The sequence below is a fragment of the Hemiscyllium ocellatum genome, unplaced genomic scaffold (genome assembly GCF_020745735.1).
Source record: "Hemiscyllium ocellatum isolate sHemOce1 unplaced genomic scaffold, sHemOce1.pat.X.cur. scaffold_3033_pat_ctg1, whole genome shotgun sequence".
Taxonomy (NCBI): Eukaryota; Metazoa; Chordata; class Chondrichthyes; order Orectolobiformes; family Hemiscylliidae; genus Hemiscyllium; species Hemiscyllium ocellatum.
The window spans coordinates 38331-59138 of record NW_026868285.1 but is presented as its reverse complement, the minus strand read 5'-3'; the positions used below and the strand labels follow the sequence as shown (position 1 = coordinate 59138).

General features: G+C 45.9%; 1 long non-coding RNA gene across 1 annotated transcript in view; it reads right to left on the bottom strand.

Moving 5' to 3' along the window:
• Window positions 1-225: 225 nt before the first annotated feature.
• Window positions 226-20808, bottom strand: part of LOC132812797 (uncharacterized) — a 50473-nt gene continuing 29890 nt past the window's right edge. The window contains exons 4-6 of the long non-coding RNA XR_009643786.1: window positions 18007-18141; window positions 4241-4377; window positions 226-326 (exon numbers count right to left, since the gene is read on the bottom strand). This is a non-coding gene — a long non-coding RNA (uncharacterized LOC132812797). The remainder of the gene's footprint in view (window positions 327-4240; window positions 4378-18006; window positions 18142-20808) is intronic.

The window sequence follows — 20808 nt, the reverse complement described above, 5'->3', positions numbered from 1 at the left end:
ATGAAACAGACAGTGGAGAAAATGGCAGACATAGGGAGGGTTTCTGTGAACAGATGAATTTAACAGACAAGATGGTGATAATGAAGCCTGAGATTTTTTCTCATGTTCCTTGTCCAGCATTATTCCTACATCATGCCCTCAGGTTCTGAATTAAAGCCAATGAACTCCTCCCTGTGTTTTACTGTGAGTGATCTTACTGGCTGCAGGATTTACTGAAGGCTCCAGATCTCACTCTCCATCTCTCTCTGGCTGACCAACCGTCTTCAATGTGGTGATGGACGAGACAGGAATTGGGAATTGTGCTGAGTCAGGGACATCAGGAATACCTACAGGAGACAGAGAAATAGACAGAATGGGAAATTAGACTAATGCAATGAAGTCCCACAATGAACATAGAGAATGGCACTGAGTCCCCCAGAGATATGGAAATTCCCAGTCTCCATCCATGGCCTGTGCAGTTGCTTCCCTCTGGAGTGGGGAATGCTGTTGGCTCAGGATCTGGAGTAACTGCAAGAGTGAGAGGCACTGACAGAGGCAGCAATTAGACCACACAGTGAGGGATATCACATGGAGAGAGACTGAGTGATATCAGCAGTGTGCTGGAAGGTGTCAGGATCACACAATGGTATCATCAGAAGTGGTTCTGACCAGTGAGCACTCAGGGAGGACTGAGCTATTTCATTGGGATAGGCTCCTCTGGTACCAGGATTATGCAGTGTGCTATAAACGGACACAGATGAGGAGGGGGACAGGTCTCAGGTGAATGGAAATTCCCAAGACCAAAGAGAAAGGTTGAAATATTGGAACACCATGGAGATGTGGATGAAGACCAACAGAAAGAAACAGTAAGGGACTGAGTTTAATTAAAATACGACATTATCAAATAGATTTGTGACAGGAAATTATTGGTTAAAATAAAGAAAATGCCATTTCCGCCCCTTACAATTCCTCATACACCACAAGTGACATCACTTTCGTCCCTCACATCATCGCTGATGTCACACACTCAGTGACTGCCGCTCCCCCCACTGCCGTGTTTGCCAACACTTCCGTCCCCACCAACACCACTAACCTGCATTCTGCTGACACCACTCCCAGGTCCCACCGTCACCATCCCCGCCCGCAGAACCTGAGGGGAACACCACACCTGTCCATGACTCCATCCCCATTCCCCCTAACACCACACCCACACCAGTTACAGGCACCGTCGCCGCCCCCAGCTCCACACCTACGCCTGGTCCCAGCTCCCACTCCTGCCGAGTTTTCACCATTCCCCCTGACCTCCCCCTCACTGAGGACGAATGATCAGTCCTCAGCAAAGGCCTCATCTTTATCCCTCTCCGTCCACACATCAATTAATTTAATACACACCGTGATGTCGAACGCTCCTTCCACCGCCTCCGCCTCAAAGCTTACTTTTACAATGAACACTTCCACCTATTTTCTGAGAACCACTTTTCCGGCCTCCAATACACTCCATCCACCTGGACACCCCGCGCTGGCCTATCACCTGCCTTCGATCTCTTCATTTCCAACTTCCACCGACACATTAACTGCCTCAACCTATCTACCCCCTCTCCCACTCCAACCTCTCACCCTCACAACGCCCAGCCCTCCACTTCCTCTGCTCCAATCCCGACCTCACCATCAAACCAGCAGATAAAGGGGGTGCAGAGGTAGTCTGGTGCACTGACCTCTACACCGCTGAAGCCATGATGCCAACTCAAAGACACCTCCTCCTACCACCCCCTTCACCATGACCCACCTCCCATCACCAAACGGTCATCTCCCAGAGCATACAGAACCTCATCACCTCAGGAGGAGATCTCCCACCCACAGCTTCCAACCTCATTGTCCAGAATCACCCACTGCCCGGTTCTACCTCCTTCCCAAGATCCACAAGCCTGACCACCCTGGCCGACCCATTGTCTCAGCATGCTCCTGCCCCACCGAACTCATGTCTGCCTACCTCGACATTTTCCTATTCCCCCAGTTCATGAAATGTCCACATACGTTCGAGACACCACCCACACCCTCCACTCCTCCAAGACTTCCGTTTCCCTGACCCCCAATGCCTCATCTTCACAATGGATATCCAATCCCTCTACACCTCCATCCACCATGACCAGGACCTCTAAAGCCCTCCGTTTCTTCCTCTCCCGACGTCCACAACAGTACCCTTCCACCGATACCTCATTCGTTTGGCTGAACTTGTCCTCAACCTTAACAATGTTTCCTTCAAATCCTCCCACTTCCTCCAGACCAAAGGGTTAGCAATGGGCACCCGCATGGGCCCCAGCTATGCCTGTCTCTTTGTTGGCTACGTAGAACAGTCCATCTTCCGTCGTTACAATGGCACCACTCCCAACGTCTTCCTCTGCAACATTGATGACTGCATTGGCAGCACCTCGTCCTCCCTCAAGGAAGTTGAGCAATTCATCAACTTCACCAACACATTCCATCCTGAACTTAAATTTGCCTGGATCATCTCTGATACCTCCCTCCCCTTCCTGGACCTCTCCATCCCCATTAATGACAACCGACTTGACACTGACAATTTTTTACAAACCTTCCAACTCCCACAGCTACCTAGATTACATAACTTCCTACCCTACCGTTTGCAAAATTCCCAACCCCTATTCCCAATTCCTCTGCCTCCGCCGTACCTGCTCCCAGGTGGGCCAGTTCCACCACAGAACACACCAAATAGCCTCCTTCTTTAGAGATCGGATTTTCCCTTCCCACCTGGTAAAAGATGCCCTCCAACGCATCTCGTCCACATCCCGCACCTCCGCCTTCAAACCCCACCACTCCAACCGTAACAAGGACAGAATGCCCCTAGTTCTCACCTTCCACCCTACCAACCTTCCCATAAACCAAATCATCCGCCGCCATTTCCACCACCTCCAAACTGACCCCACCACCAGTGATATATTTCCCTCCCCACCCCTCTCCACTTTCCACAAAGACCATCCCTGCGTGACTACCTGGTCAGTTCCACGCCCCCCAAAAACCCACTCTCCCTTCCTGGCACCTTCTCCTGCCACCGCAGGTATTGCAAAACCTGCGCCCACACCTCTCCCCTCACCACCATCCAAGGCCCCAAAGGAGCCTTCCACATCCAACGTTTTACCTGCACATCCACCAATATCATTTATTGTATCCGCTGCTCCCGATGCGGTCTCCTCTACATTGGGGAGACTGGACACCTCCTAGAAGAGCACTTTAGGGAACATCTCTGGTACACCCGTTCCAATCAACCCCACCGGCCTGTGACCCAACATTTCTACTACCCCTCCTACTCTGCCGAGGACATGCAGGTCCTGGGCTTCCTCCATCGCTGCTTCCTCACCACCCGACGCCTGGAGGAAGAACGCCTCACCTTCCGCCTCGGAACACTTCAACCCCGGGGCATAATTGTGGACTTCACCAGTTTCCTCATTTCCCTTCCCCCATCTCACCCCACCTCCAGCCTTCCAGCTCAGCACCGCCCTCATGACCTGTCCTAATGGCCTATCTCCCTTCCCACCTTATCCACTCCATCCTCATCTCTGACCTCTCACCCCCATCCCCACCCCCATTCACCCTTTGTACTCATTGCTACCTTCCCCCATCCTCCACTCTGACCTAGCACCTTCTTCCCCACTCAATTCACCTATTGTTATCTATGCTACTTTCTTCCCATTCCCACCCTCGCTCATTTATCTCTCCACTCTGCAAGCTCCCCGCCTCTGTTCCTGAGGAAGGGCTTTCGCCCGAAACGTCGATTTTCCTGTTCCTCGGATGCTGCGTGACCTGCCGTACTTTTCCAGCACCACTCTAATCTAGACGCTGGTTTCCAGCATCTGCAGTCCTTGTTTCTACCTTATTGAAGGAGGAGATTACCGAGATAAGGCATATTGTAGACACTGAATAAAGTTACAGGGGTTGGGATGGTCATCTGGAATGCAGTACATTTCAAATATGTGTAGGGACTATCGGGAAGGGAGGAGGTTACAGTCATAGGATCTGTTACAGGAATTAAAAATTATTGAAGACACTGGACTACAAGACATGCCATAGATACAGTATTGCAGAGTAGTGAGCTTTAATATAACAGAAGTTGCATTGGGGCGGTGATTGAGTCTGAGGTGTGTGTGTACTGTGCTCGCCTCCAGCACTGTATCTATGTCATGTTGTGTTAACAGATGTTTGGAGCCCTCTCATTGTTCTTTGCTCTGTGCACTGTGGGGGGCCTTACCTCACTACAGGATTTATTGAAGGCTCCAGATCTCCCTGCCCTTTGTCTCCCTCTGGCAGACCAACTGCGTTCAATGTGGTGATGGACAATCCACCCCGCAGCTGGGAAGGCTATTGAGTCAGGACTTTCCTGAGTACCTACAGAAGACAGAGAAATAGACAGAATGGGAAATTAAACAGATGCAGTGATGGTTACACATGGCGAATGGCACTGAGTCCCACAGAGATCTGTAAAATGGAGCGATATTAAGTAATAGTCCCACATTGCTGGAAGATGTCAGGATCACACAGTCATGTTGGAAGAATGGGTTTAGCTTCATGATGCCCTTGTATCAGTGCTCAGGGATGAGCAGATGAAGTGATGCCCTAGTGCTATTATTGTGAGAGAATGTATCCAAAACCACAGCTAATGTTCAGGGGAGACAGGTTTGAATCCCGCCATCTGAAAAGGAGACATTTGAAATCAATAATTTTAAAAACAATTATTAACAATCCACTAATAAGTATGAAACCATTCCTGAAGTACAACAAATCCAAACACTTGTCCTTTAGATACGAACATCTGCCCATCCTGTCCTGGTCTGCATGATAATACCCACAGCAAAGTGTTTGCCTCTCAATTACCCTCTGAAATGGCCGAGCCAGTTACTCAGTTCAGGGGATTCTAGGATTGAGCAAGAAAGGCTGGTCAGTCAGAGACACCCACATCCCCTACCTGATTTTAAAATGAAAGCTACCAGGATGGTCCCCCTGGAACTGTGCTGGGACCTGTGCCCTGGCCAATCATGTTGGTAGGTTATTGGATAGGGCATTAAACTGGCAGAGAGGATGCAGGTGAAAGGAGGTTTCCAAATCCAAAGGGAAAAGGTGAAGCAATGGAACAGCATGGGAATGTGGCTGAAGACAAACAGAAAGGAACAGGATGGGACAGAGTTTAACTAAAATTGTACATCAGCAAATAGATTTGTGACAGAAAATTGTGGAAGAGAGGATATTATGTTTTTTTTTGAATGGACAATGTTGCTGCAATAAGGTGAATGGATTTGTGACACAGATATAAAAGTGATTTAGACACCAGGGAGACATGGATACAGGGTGAACAAAAATATTCAGTGGTTCGTAATCCTGTGCAAACTCAGGCAAAATGGGTAACGCTAACAATAATGGATAACAAAGGCATTACAGAGAAAGCATTTGGCCGCAGATCATGAAGTAGAGTCAGTCTGAATGTAAACTCTGCCTACTACTTGCCAAGGACACAAGCAGCAGTTTTAGCCACCAGACAGCATTCCATTGCTCATCACTGCATTAAACAGGAACTCATTGGAATTTTTTAACAAAGGTATTGTGATAATTTTGGAAAACTTCAATATTTGTATAATCTGGGACAATCACACGGACAACATTGATATTGGAAGTGGAGTTCGGTTAATTTTTTTTCAGTGTTTCTTTGAAAAACACATTGTGCAACTGTTAAGGGACATAACTATCGCAGAGCGACCATGTAATGAAACTTAGTGAATGAGTAATGTCACCTGCAGAGATCCTTCGGGAAATTGTGATAAATACAGTTTAAAGAAATATAAAGTTTTAAAGTGAATCACAGAAAGAACAAGCTACAACTAGAGTTTGAGAGGAAAACTGAACAAGGTAAACAGGCTAAACAGACTGAAATATGTGTCTGAAAATGAACAGTGGAAAACATTTGTAGGAACAATGCAAAGTACTCAACAAAAGAACGTTCGATTGAAAAAGTAAAATCCTCAGCAAGAAACTCCCACTGATCCCTCACTCAGGACAAAAGGGATCATACTAGATTATGAGGCTGAGAAGATCACCATAAAGTCCTGAAGTGAGAGTGTGTTTTAGGAGTAAATGTTCATGGATTGCAATGGGTCTGCTCACAGGAGCAGGGCTGTGGGAAGGGGAACCTTGGTCAGGGTTCATTGACACAATAGGAACAGGGAGAGGTGAAGGTGCTGGAGGTGGTGAGAGTGTTACAGAGAGTGGTCTGGGTGTTACAAAGCCAGTCTGAATTGCTGCAGCTGGAGGGGTTTGCAGAGGTAGGGAGGGACATAGGTATTTTTATATATTCATTCATGGGGTGTGGGTGTCACTGCCTGGAACAACGTTCTTTGTCCCCACTGCTAATTACCCAGAGGGTAGCTCAGAGTCAGCCATATTGCTGTGGGTTTGGAGTCAGGTTAGAATGTCAGATGTCCTTCACTAGAGGAGGTTAGTGAACTAGATGAGTTCTTCCTACTGATCAACAATGTTTTTTACTGTGGCCCCACCAATGTCTTTTACAGCCACAACATGACATCCCAACTCTTACGCTTAATGCTCTCCCGAATGAAGATAACCACACCAAACGCCTGCTTCACCAGCCTGTCTACCTGTGACACCACTTTCAAAGAACTGTGTACCTGGGTCACTGGATCTCTGACTGAAAACACCACCCAGGGCCCGAACAATAACTGTACAAGTCCCACCCTGGTTTGTTTCACCAAAATGGAACACTTCACATTTATCTAATTAAACTCCATCTGCTATTTTTCAGCCCACTATCCCAGCAGAACTGTTCATCCTGTTGTATCATAGATAACCTTCTTCACTGTCCACTTTACCACCAATGTCAGTGTCACCCAAGAAGCTTACTTACCAGGAAACCAATATTCCCATCCAAACCATTTATCCAAATGACAAACAACAGTGGACCCACTACACCGCTGGTCACATGTCTCCAGTCAGAAACACAACATGTCTCCCATCACCCTCTGTCTCCTACCATCAAGCCAATTTTGTATCCAGTTCACTAGCTCCTCCTGAATGCCATATCCTTTTACACTGATCTGAGTTTATCACCCAGTATACCAGACAGAACACAGAACGCAGAACAGTACAGCCCAAGACCCTTCGGCCATGATTTCATGCCAACCTTTTATCCAACTGTAAGAACAAAGTAAACTACATACCCTTCATTTCACTATTATCCACATGTTATCCAAGAGTCTATTAAATGTCCCGAATGTGTATAATTTTACTACCACCACTGGCAGTGCATTCCAACCACCTACCATTCTCTACCCGCTTATCCATCCTCCATTCACCTTAAAATTATACCGCCTTGTAATAACCATTTATTCCATAGGAGGAAATGTCTCTGACTATTCACTCTCTCTCTGTGCCTCTTATCAACTTGTTCACCTCCACAAAGTCAGCCCGCTCCCTTCTTCACTCCAATGAAAAAAGCCTTAGCTCCCTCAACCTTTCTTTGTAAGAACTGCCCTCCAGTCCAGGCAGCATCCTGGTAAATCTCGGGTGTACGCTCGCTAAAACTTGCACATCCTTCCTGTAAACAGGGGACCAGAACTGAACACAATATTCCAAGTGTGGTCTCACCAGGATGCTATAAAGATGCAGTAACACCTCACGGCTCTTACAATCAATCCCCTTCTTAGGGAAGCCAACACAACATATGCCTTTTTAACAACCCTACCAACGTGCGTGGCTATTTTGAGGGATCAATGGACATGGACCCCATGGTCTCTCTGTTCTTCCACACTGCCAAGCATTCTGCCTTTCACCCTGTATCCTGCATTCAAATTCCACCTTCCAGAATGAATCACTTCACATTTTTCCAGATTGGACTCCATCTGCCACTCCCAGCCCAGCTCTGCGTCCTGTCAATGTCCCACTGCAACCTACAACAGCCCTCCACATTCCCCATCACTCCATCAACCGTCATGCGATTGGCAAACGTACTAACCCACAATCCGAGTCATTGACAAAAATCACAAAGAACAGAGTGCCAGAGCCGATTGTTACAGAACCCCACTGGTCACTGAGCTCCAGGCTCAATACTGTCCATCTGCTGCCACCCTCTGTCTTCTCTGGGCCATCCAATCCTGTATCCAGACAGACAGATTTCCCTGTATCCCAATCATCCTTCTTTTCTGCATGAGCCATCATCGTATTCTGTCATATCCTCAAAGAATTCAATAAGGTTTGTGAGGCATGACCTGTCCCTCACAAACCCATGCTGACTGTCTCTAATTAGACCATAGAACATAGAACAGTAGAGCACAGAACAGGCCCTTCAGTCCACCATGTTGTGCCGACCATTGATCCTCATGTATGCACCCTCAAATTTCTGTGACCATATGCATATCCAGGAGTCTCTTAAATGTCCCCAATGACCTTGCTTCCACAACTGCTGCTGGCAACGCATTCCATGCTCTCAGAACTCTGTGTAAATAACCCGCCTCTGACATCCCCTCTATACTTTCCTCCAACAGCTTAAAACTATGACCCCTCATGTTAGTCATTTCTGCCCTGGGAAATAGTCTCTGACTATCGACTCTATCTATGTCTCTCATTATCTTGTATACCTCAATTAGGTCCCCTCTCCTCCTCCTTTCGTCCAATGAAAAAAGTCTGCTCTCAGTCAACCTCTCCTCATAAGATAAACCTTCCAGTCCAGGCAGCATTCTGGTAAACCTCCTCTGAACCCTCTCCAAAGCATCCACATCTTTCCTATAATAGGGTGACCAGAATTGGATGCAGTATTCTAAGTGCGGTCTAACCAAAGTTTCCTAGAGCTACAACAAGATCTCACGACTCTTAAACTCAATCTCTCTGTTAATGAAAGCCAAAACACCATATGCTTTCTTAACAAACCCTGTCCACTTGGGTGGCCATTTTAAGGGATCTATGTACCTGCACCCAAAGATCCCTCTGTTCCTCCACACTGCCAAAAATCCTATCCTTAATCCTGTATTCAGCTTTCAAATTCGACCTACCAAAATGCATCACCTCACATTTATCCAGGTTGAACTCCATCTGCCACCTTTCAGCCCATCTCTGTATCTTGTCAATGTCCCGCTGCAGCCTACAACAGCCCTCTATACTTTCAACGACACCTCCAATCTTTGTGTTATCTAAAAACTTGCTGACCCATCCTTCAATGCCCTCATCCAAGTCATTAATAAACATTACAAACAGTTGGAATGCTACGAGTGATTGCGGAGTTTACAGGGATAAGGCTGTTGGTAGGACAGGGCTCCATTACACAGACAGGGACTGTTTTTGGCAGCTGAGTAGGTTACAGAGATAAAGAGTTTTGTAACATCTGGTGGAACAAACTGAGATATGGAGGGTCATCGTGACTGAAGATGTTTAAAGATCTAGGAAGGCTTAGGCTCTGGGGGTTATTTAGACATGGAGGCTGTGGAATCTGGGTTCGTTTTTGAGAGATTGGGGTGGCAAGTTTGGTTGGAGACAGTTTCACAGATAAGGGAGCATAGCACAAACAGGAGGAAGTTCCTGCGGTAGGGAGGGTTCGAGTGGAGAGTGATGTTTACACAGATAGGGATGTAAGAGCTGGAGAAGGTTATGGAGATGCGTAACTGGATGGAGATACAGGAGGAGCTTACATTGACACGGTGGGTGATAGTGACGGGAGAATGTTACATAGTTAATGAGTCTTGTAGGAACAGGACCGGGTGAAACACAGGCATTGGAGTGGGATCTACAGATCGGGAGTGTAGCAGGGACCTGACAGGATAACACAGATAGGGATGCTGGTAGGGACTCCACAGACTGATGGCGTTTTAGGGACTGGAAGAGGTTATGTGCACAGGGAGGGCTGTAAGACTGCAGGAGCTCATAGAGAGTTGAAGATTTGGAGCAGTTCACAGAGGGAGGGTTCTCCAACAGGAGTAGGTTACAGACAGTGAGGGTTGTGTAGACTGAGAAAGTTAAAGAGAGGGGGAGTTTTCAGGTCCGGAAGAGATTACACTGACAGGGACAGTTGAAGATACTGAACAAAAAAGAACATGGAGAAGATTACACAGATAGGGAGGGATGTTGGGACTGAAGGTGAATACACACACGGAGGGTTGTATTGTTAGGCGGAGCTTAGAGGGATAGGGACTGGTGTCGGGATTTACACAGATAAGGAACGTTGTGTTTTTGGAGAAGGTTACACTGATGCAGACAGTGTTAGGGAGTGTTTAATGGACTACAGAAGAGCTCAGAGAGAATGTATTATGGGGAGTGGAGGAGATTACAGACACAGAGATGGCTGTCGGTTTGAAAAGAGTTTCTACAGATCCTCAGTGTTGTAAGGCTGGAGGGAGGTTACAATAATAAGGGTTACCTACACTTAATGACTTCTTTGATATGGAGAAAGTCTCAGAATGGGATTGTCAAAAGGAAATATAGACAGTTCAGATGAGTTTACAGAGATATAAATGTTTTTGGGGGTTTCACGATGGAACAGTGATTGGGAGTGATGTAACGAATGGCAATAATTTTAGGGATTATTCTAAAGGCAGGAAGTGGTGACAGCCATATCGATTGTGGTAAGGACTGGAGAAGCTTACCACGCCAAGGAGTGTTTTAGAGACTGTTGGAGACTCCACATATAAGGAGAGTATTGGGGATGGTTGACAGGACTGGGCAATAACCTGAATAGAATCTCCACAGTGTGGAAAAAGGCCATTTGGCCCAACAAATCCACATCAACCCTCTAAAGAGCATTCTAACCAGACCCATCCCTCTCCCTGTCCATTAAACACTGCCTTTCTCGTGGTGAACTCACCTAAACCACACTTGCCTGAATACTACAGTGAATTTCTGATGGCCAATCCACGTATCGTGCAAATGTTGGGCTATGGAAGGAAACCGGAGCACCCGGAAGAAACCCACACAGTCAGAGGGGAGTACATGCAAAGACCACACAGACAGTCGGCCAAGGCTGGAATTGAAGCCAGGTTCCAGGCACAGTGAGGCTGATTATACAGAGCACTGCAGAGATTGGACTAGGTCACAAGTTCACAAGGGTCTCTTGGAACAGGAGAAGGTTACATAGATGGTGTCCATGAGAGGGACTAGAAGGAGTTAACACAATAGGGAAGGTTGTGGATTCTCTCTACAATTAGAGGTAGGGACAGTTGGGGAAACTGGATGAAGTTAGGCATACTCAGAGTTGTACACACTGGGTGAGGTTACTGAGTTAGCAAGGATTCTATGGACTGACTAAGGTTATGGACAGATGCAGTTGTGGGAATGTGAATTGTTGCAACAATTGAGAGGATATTTCAGGCACATTGATGCTTTTAGTGGCTGCAGGATGTTCGAGAGCTAAGAAGGCTCGTCCTGACTGGAGGTGATCAGAGGTAAGAAACATTGTACTGATGGGAGTTAGTCACAGAGACAGAGAAGATTGAAGAGAGAGAGAGGGCAAGGTTACAGATCTCAGGAGCTTTCAGGTGGCTTCACAATGTTACACAAAGGGAGGGTTGGCAGGAAACGCTGTAGGAACTGGAGGACTCTGTACAGACAGTGAGGTGAAATGGATGGTGGAAGGTTAGAGGTAATGAAGGTGCTGTAGGACAGGATGGAGGAGTGCTGCTGGGACTGGAGAAGGTTACAGTGACATCATGTGCTGGAGAGGCTGGAGGAAGGTACACAGGTGGGCAGGTCAGTAAGGGCTGGATGTTACAGACAGAGTGGGCTGTAGGTGCTGGACAAGATGACAAACGTAAGGATTTTTATAGTGTTTTGGTGATGGGGGTCATAACAGTTGGTTTCAAAGGCATTTTGGTAAAATATAAGGACAAGGCAGAGGTGAAGACGCCAAATTTGTGGAAGCCCCCTAATTGTTAGAATATCACTGTCACTGGGCATTATCATTATCACGAGACAGGATCTGGCAAACACAGACCGGGAGGAACTATTTGCAGTTGGGTTCATATTCAGAAAGAGGAAGTGCGTCAAAGTGATACAGGGAGAACTCAAGGCCAGTGTGTTCTGCGAAGAGTGATTGACAAAGGCAGTAACTCCAGTGAATACTGGTCAAGCGATATCCTGAGCTTGATAAAGGAAATACAATGCGATGAAAACAGGCAAAGACCGACCAACGTATAGAGAGTGCAAGGGGATCCTTAAAATGATGGGCAAATAATGGGCATGAAATATCCTTTTCAGATACTGTTAAGGAGAGGCCACAATGTGTTTAATGAGTACAGTTAGAGGAAGACGATTCCCAGGTAAACAGCGAGGCTTGTTAGAAACCAAAGGGACAATCCGTGCATGGAGCCAGAGGAAGTAGGTAAGGTCTTCAATGAAATCTTCCCATCTGTATTGACACAGGAGAAAGGCATTGTAGTCGGGGATTTCAGTGGGGATGGTGAGGTTTTAGAACATGATAAGATGAATAAGGAGGAGGTATTAAATGTTTTCACAGGCATAAAGGTGGAGAAATCCCCAGTGCCTCATGAAATGTATCCCAAGTTGCTATGGGAAGGAAGGCTGGAGTTTGCTGGGGCCCTGGTGTATATTTTTAATACTTTGCTGGCCACAGGTAAAGTTCTGAAAGACTGGAGGATCGCTAATGCGGTTCCTTTGTTCAAGAAGGGCAGCAGAGATTGGCCAGATAATTACAGAGCAGATAGTCTGACAGCGGGGGTTGGGGGGGGGGGGGCGGTTATTGGGAACAATTGTGAGGATGAATCGACACTTGCAAAGGCAAAGATCACCTCGGCAGCGTCATCACGGATGTGGTAGAGGACGATACTGTCTGAGGAATTCAGTTCAGTTTTTTTGAAATGGTGTCTAAAAATATTGATGAGGGCAGTGCAGATGATGTGGTTTACATGGACTTGAATAAGACGGTTGACAAAATCCCTCATGGAAGGCTGGTTCAAATGTAAAGAGCCACAAGGCAAGTTCGCAAATTAGATACAAAATTAGCGGATACACTTCTTCATGTTTGAAATTCTTTCACCAGTGGGTGTACCACAGGGATCTGTGCAGGAACCATTGCTGGTTATTATGTACACTAATAACTTGGATGTGAAAGCATAACTTGTGGGCGGCACGGTGGCAGAGCGGTTAGCACTGCTGCCTCACAACACCTGAGACCCGGGTTCAATTCCCGACTCAGGGTGCTCCGGTTTCCTCCAACAGTCACAAAGATGTGCGGGTTAGGTGAATTGGCCATGCTAAATTGCCCGTAGTGTTAGGTAAAAGGGGTAAATGTAGGGGTATAGGTGGGTTGTGCTTCGGCGGGTCGGTGTGGCTGCAGTCTGATATCGATCAGATGATAAACTGAGCAGAGTAATGGCAGATGTAGTTTACTTCTGATCACTGTGAGGTAATGCACTGTGGGAAGTCTCATAAGTGAAGGATATACATCATGAATGGTAGGTCCACCTGGAGTACTGAGGAACAAGGGACCTTGGTGGACAAGTCTCTGGATGTGTGAAGTTGTCAGCACATGTTGACAGGGTGGGGAAGACATCTGAACTGGGAGCAGGAGGGGGATCCACATCCTGGTGGGGCGAATTGTAGGAGCTGCTTGAGAGGATATAAACCAGTCTGGTAGGGTGTTGCATCTTAAACAGTCCTAAGGCCAGAAAGAAGATTGAGGCTGATGCACAAGTTAATGAGAACAATTTCAGCAGACAAGGCAAGCAAGAATATAGCAGGAAATGGGGAGAAACTGATGATTAACCTGCATTTATTTCAATACAACGGGCCTGACAGCTACGGAAGATAAACTGAGGGCATGGATTGGAACATGGGACTGGGACATTACAGTTATTACAGAAACAAAGCCGAGGGAGGGGCAGGGCTGTCAGCACATTGGTTCAAGGTGGAGATGCTACAGGAAGCATCAAAGGGTAGGCAAGAGAGGATGTGTGGTGGTGGGTTTTGATTGCATAAATCATCACAGCAAGATTTAGAGAGGATATTCCTGTGGGATTGCCCACTGAAGTTATGTTAGTGCAACTGAGAAATAAGAATGGGTCATCACTTTGATACGATTGTCCTACTGACCCCGAATAGTCTGTGGCAGACTGAGGAACAAATATATCAGGAGATCTCAAATATCAATCAGAATAATAGGGCTGTTATGGTTGGGGTTTTTCAACTTTCCAAACCTAGACTGGGACTGCCAGTGTTCAGCATTTGCAAGGGAGCAATTTGGTAATTATGTTCAAGAAATTCCCAAACAATATGTAAATGGTCTGAAAAGAGAAAGGGGCAAAGCCTGACCTTCCCTTGGGAAACAAGGTCGGGAAAGGGACTGATGTGTGAGTGGGAATGCATTTTGCCAAAATGACCACAATTCTCTTAGCTTAAGAATAAAGATGGAAAAGAACAGGTCTGGTCCACAAGTTCAAGGTATGAAATGGGACCAGACCAATCTTGACAGTATTAGACAGGAACTTTCAAAAGGTGATCAGGGAGTCTATTTGCAGGGAAAGGGAAGTCTGGCAACTGAGAATATTTTAAAAGTGAGATAAATTGAGCGATTAGCACCAGCATGTTCCTGTTTGTGTGCAGCTCAATGCTGACAGCATTCGGAAACACTGGCTGTCTATTGGACAAGGAAAAAGGGCATATTTCAGGTATCGCCAGCTGGATCAAGGGAATGCATGAGGATCAAGGGGCTGTAGGGATATACTTTGGGTGGAAATCAGGAATGCAGAAAGGGTACATGAAATAGCCTCGGCAGGAAAGGATAGGGAGAATGCAAAAGTGATTGTATAACTATATTGAGTAAAAGTGTAACTCGAAACAAAATAGTGTTCCTTAAGGATCAATGAGATCATTGATGTGTGGAACCGCAGGATATGGCTAGACTTTAAACACATTTTGTGACTCCAGAACTTACTGTTGACAAAGACTGGGGAACTCAGGGAACAAGAGTAATACGTTAGACCATATTTGGAGTTTGCTGCAATTCCAGTATCCCGCTATAGGAAGGAGGTTGGGAAGCTTGAAAGTGTTCAGAAAAGATTGACAAGATGTTGCCGGGGTTGTTGCTGAATAAGCTCGGGCTATTTTCACTGGAGCATCAGAGACTGAGGGGTGATCTGACAGAGGATTATCCATGAGGGATATGGATTGGGTAAGCATTCAAGGTCTTTTACCAGGGGTTGGGGAGTCCAAAACTAAAGGGCATATGTTTAAGGTTAAAGGGGGAAAGGTTTAAAGGGACTGAAGGGTCAGCTTTTTTATGCACACGGTGATGTGTGTATGGAATGAGCTGAGGGAGAAGGTAACACATACTGAAACTATGACAACATTTAAGGGATGGATGGGTATGTGAATAATAAGGGTTTAGATGTACATAGGCCAAATGCTGATAAATGGGATGGACTTATTTAGATCTTCTGGTCAGCATGGATGAGTTGGATCGAAGGGTCTGTTTCCCTTGTACATCTCTATGGCTTGAAAAGAGGGCATGTTATAGAAGAGGTGGTGCTGGACGTTTTAAAACACAAAGGTATGGAAAGCCCCAGGACCTGATTACATGTATCACAGGGCATTATGGGATGTTAGGGAAGGAACTGTGGAGCCGCTAACAAAGGTATTTGTACCAATGACAGCCATGTGTGATGGGCTGGAAGGCTGGAGGGTGACAGAGTGGACAGTGAAGGAGGTTTGCTAAGATTACAAAGGGATCTTGATGATATAGGTGAATGAGCTGAAAAATTGCAGATGGACTTCAATCTGAATAAATGCAATATAATGCACTTGGTAAAACAAACAAAGGTAGAGCCGATACAATTACTGTTCGGACCTCAGTTAGTGTTTTAGAGCAGAGGGACCTCCGGGTTCAGGTACATAATTCTTGAAGTTTGCATCACAGGATGGATAAGACAGTGCTTGGCATGCCTGACTATTGCTCAGTCCATTGAATGGAGAATTTGGGACGTCATGTTGAGATTGCACAGACATTGGTGAGGCCTGTTCTGCAATACTCTGTCCAGTTCTGGTCGCCCAGTTATAGGGAGGATATTATTAAGCTGCAGGGGATTCAGAAGAGATTTACCAGGACGTTGCTGGGTATGGAAGGCTTGAGTTCTGCAAAATGGCTGGACAGGCTGAGTCTTTTTTCACTCGAGCCTGGAAGTTGAGACGTGATGTTATAAAAGTAAATTTTAAAAAATAAGGTATATAGATCGATTTAATGGTAATTGTCTTTAACACAGGATGGGGGACTCCCAAGAGGAGGGACCACGTCTTAAAGTTTAGAAGAGAGCAATGTTCAAAAAAAGACATGGGGGCAAATTGTTCCACAGACGGTGTTTTGATTGTGGAATGAACTTGCTGAAGAAGGGTGGATGTGGGTACAATGACAACGTTTAAAAGACAGAGATACTAAACAAGTATTTAGCATCAGCTTTTACTGTGGAAAAGGATATGGAAGATATAGAATGTCGGGAAATAGATAGTGACACCTTGCAAAATATCCATATTACAGACGAGCAAGTGTTGATGGCTTGAAATGCATAAAGGTGGGTAAATTCCCAAGACCTGATCAGGTGTACCCTCGAACTCTGTGGGAAGCGAGAGAAGTGATTACTGAGCCTCTTGCTGAGATATTTGTATAATCAATAGTCACAGGTGAGGTGCCGGAAGACTGGAGGTTGGTTAATGCGGTGCCATTGTTTAAGAAGAGTGGTAAGGACAAGCCGGGAATTATAGACCAGTGAGCCTGACCTCGGTGGTGGGCAAGTTGCTGGAGGGAATCCTGAAGGACAGGATGTACATGTAGTTGGAAAGGCAAGGACTGAATCGGGATAGTCAACATGGCTTTGTGCGTGGGAGATCATGCCTTACAAACTTGACTGAGTTTTTTGAATAAATAACAATAAGGATTGATGAGGGCTGAGCGGTAGATGTGATCTATATGGACTTCAGTAAGGCGTTCGACAAGGTTCCCTATGGGAGACTGGTTAGCAAGGTTAGATCTCATGGAATACAGGGAGAAGTAGCTATTTAGATACAGAACTGGCTCAAAGGTAGAAGACAGAGGGTAGTGGTGAGGGTTGCTTATCAGACTGGAGGACAGTGACCGGTGGAGTGTCACAAGGATTGGGCCTAAGAATGGTGAATAGCCAAGGGTAAGGGAGTCCAAAACTTGAGGGTACAAACTGGAGGTGAGAGAGCAAAGATTTAAAGAGGGAGCTGAGGGGCAACATTATCCACAGAGGATGGTGCACAGACAGAACCTTGTGCCAGGGGGCACATGGGAGAAACAAGAACAATGACAACATGGAAAAGACCTTTGGGCAGGAACATGGAGAGGGGAAGGTTTGAAGAGCTAAGGGCCAAACGCAGGCAAATGAGACTCATTCAGTATAGGAAACATGGGCAGCATTGACGAGTTGGACCACAGGTTCTGTTTCCGTGCTGTATCACTCTGTATCCAGGTAAAGAGGATTATAGTACGGAAGTAAAGCATGTTGTGGACACTGAAACAAGTTATAGTGAAAGGGATGGTAGTCTAAAATGCAGTACGTTTCAAATATGTGGAGGGTCTATCAGGAAGGGAGGAGGTTACAGGGACAGGAACTGTTATAGGAGTTAAAAATGACTGAAGACACCGGTGCACAAGCCATGCCACACATAGAGTGTTGCAGAGTAGTGAGTCTTAGTACAGTGTTGGAGGGAGAACACAGAACAGAAAGATCCCAGGCAGCATTCACAACATCTCGTCGGAGGCCTGCTTTCCCCTCTGTTGCCCTGATGCTCACTAAGACAGCACCGGTCTGGATTGATAATTATGAACTCCCCATGCTGTCTCAGTGCAACGTAAGTTAATGTAGACGTGGTGATTCAGCCAGGGGTGTTTCTGTACTGTACTGTACTTACCCTCCAGCACTGTATCTATGTCATGTCATGTTAGATGATGTTTGGAGCCCTCCCATTGCTCCCTGCTGTGTACACTGTGAGTGAACTTACCTCACTGCAGGATTTATTGAAGGCTCCAGATCTCTCTGCCCTTTGTCTCTCTGGCTGACCAATCAACTTCAATGAGGTGTTGGACGAGACACCCAGCAATTGGGAAGTCTATGGAGTCAGCACTTTCCTGAGTACCTACAGGAGACAGAAAAATAGACAGAATGGGGAATTAGACTGATGCAGTGAGGTTTACACATGGAGAATGGAAATGAACCCCACAGAGATCTGGAAAATCCCACTCCATCCCTGGTCTGCGCTGTTGCATCTCTCTGGAATGAAGAATTCTGTTCGCTCAGGATCTGGAGTAACTGCAAGAGAGGGAGGCTCTGACAGAGGCTGCAATTAGGGATACCAAAGGGAGAGAGACTGAATGATATCACCAGAGTGCTGGAAGACCTCAGGATCACACAGTCATGTTGGAAGAATGGGTTTAGCTTCATGATGCCCTGGTATCAGTGCTCAGGGATGAGCAACCACTGAGCAGGCGAATTGATGACCGAGTGGTATTACTGCGAGAGAATTTATCCAAAACTTCAGCTAATGTTCAGGGGAAGTGGGTTTTAATCTCACCATAAATAATTTTAAAAATAGTAATTAACAATCCATAAATAAATATGAAACCATTGCAGATGTTCAAAAACCCCAAACCCTTGTCCTTTAGATAAGGACATCTGCTCATCCTCACGTGGTCTGCACGACATCCCGACAGCAAAGTGTTTGCCTCTCAATTACCCTCTGAAATGGCCGAGCAAGTTACTCAGCTCAAGGGCAGCTCGGGCTGGGCAAGAAAGGCTGGTCAGCCAGAGATACCCACATCCCATACCTGATTTAATAAATAATCCATGAGGATGGTCCCCCTGGAACTGCGCTGGGGCCAGGGTTCGGGCCAATCATATCAGTAAGTTTATGGATGGGGCTTTCAACTGACAGAGAGGATGCCAGTGAAAGGAGCTTTCCAAATCCAAAGGGAAAAGGTGAAGAATGGGAGCAGTATGGGAATGTGGCAGAAGACAAGCAGAAAGGAACAGGATGGGACAGAGCTTAACTAAAACTGTACATCAGGGAATCGGTTTGTGACAGGAAATTATGGGAAAGAGTAAATTATGTTTTTTGAATGTCTCTTCAATAAGGTAGATTGATTTGTGACACCGAGATAAAAGAGGTTTAGACACCAGAGAGATGTGGTTACAGGGTGAACAAAAGGTGGACAGAAATAGTCAATGGATCACAACCTTGCGGAAATTCAGGCAAAATGGGTAACGCAAACAATAATGGGTAAGAAAGGCATTACAGAGAAAGCATTTGGTCTCAGATCATGAAGTGGAGTCAGTCTGAATGTAAATTCTGGCTACTACTGCCAAGGACACAAGCAGAAGAACAGTTTTAGCTACCGAACAGCATTCCATTGCTCATCACTGCGTTACACAGGAACTCACTGGAATTTTTTTAAGAAACACATTGTGATAATTTTGGGAAACTTCAATATTCACATAATCTGGGACACTCACACTGACAACAGTGATATTGGAAGAGGAGTTCAGAGATTTTTTTTCAGTGTTTTTTTGAATAACAAATTGTGCAATTGGTTAGGGATGTAACTGTCTCAGAGCGACCGTTGTGTGATCAAACTTAGTGGATGAGTAATGTCACCTGCAGAGATCCTCAGGGAAATTGTGATAAAATACAGTTTAAATAAATATAAAGTTTTAAAGTGAATCACAGAAAGGAAAAGCTACAACTAGAAACAAAAACAGCCAATTACTTGGGTTTGAGAGGAGAACTGACCAAGGTAAAGAGGCAAAACAGACTGAAATATGGGTCTGTAAATGAACAGTGGAAAATATTTGAAGGAACAGTGTAAATCACTCAACAAAATAAGATTCCATTGAAACAGACAAAACCTCAGCAAGAAATCCCCACCGGCCCCTCACTCAGGACAAAATGTATCATATTAGATTATGAGGCTTAGAAGATCACCAAAAATTACTTGAAATCCTGAAGTGAGATTGTGTTTTAGGAATAAGTTTTAAAGGGATTGCAAAGGATCTGCTAGCAGGAGGGCAGCAGTGGGAAGGGGAATCACTGTCAGGGTATAATGTCACAAAAGGAACAGGGAGAGGTGAAGGTGCTGGAGGTGGTGAGAGTGTTACAGAGAGTGGTCAGGGTGTTACAAAGCCAGTACGGATTGCTGCAGCTGTGGGGGTTTGCAGAGGTAGGGAGGGACATAGGTATTTTTATTTATTCATTCATGGGATGAAGGTGTCACTGCTAATTACCCAGAGGACAGCTCAGAGTCAGCCATCTTGCAGGGGGTCTGGGGTCACATGTTAGCCAGACCAGGTTAAAACGTCAGATGTTATACACAAAAGGTCAGTGAACCAGATGTGTTTTTCCCACTGATCAACAATGCTTTTATAGTGGCCTGACCAATGTCTTGTACAGATACAACATGACGTCCCAACCCTTTCTCTTCATGCTCTGCCCAATGAAGGTAGACATCCCAAACGCCTGCTTCACCAGCCTGTCTCCCTGTGACACCACATTGTGTACCTGCATCCCTGGGTCTCTGACTGACAACACTACCCAGGGCCCGAACAGTAACTGTACAAGTCCCACCCTGGTTTGTTTAACCAAAATGGAACACTTCACATTTATCTTATTTAACTCCATCTGCTATTCTTCAGCCCACTCTCCCAGCAGTACTGTCCATCCTGCTGGATCATAGACAACCTTCTTCACTGTCCACTTTCCACCAATGTCAGTATCACCCAAAAACCTTCCTTACCAGGAAACCAATATTCC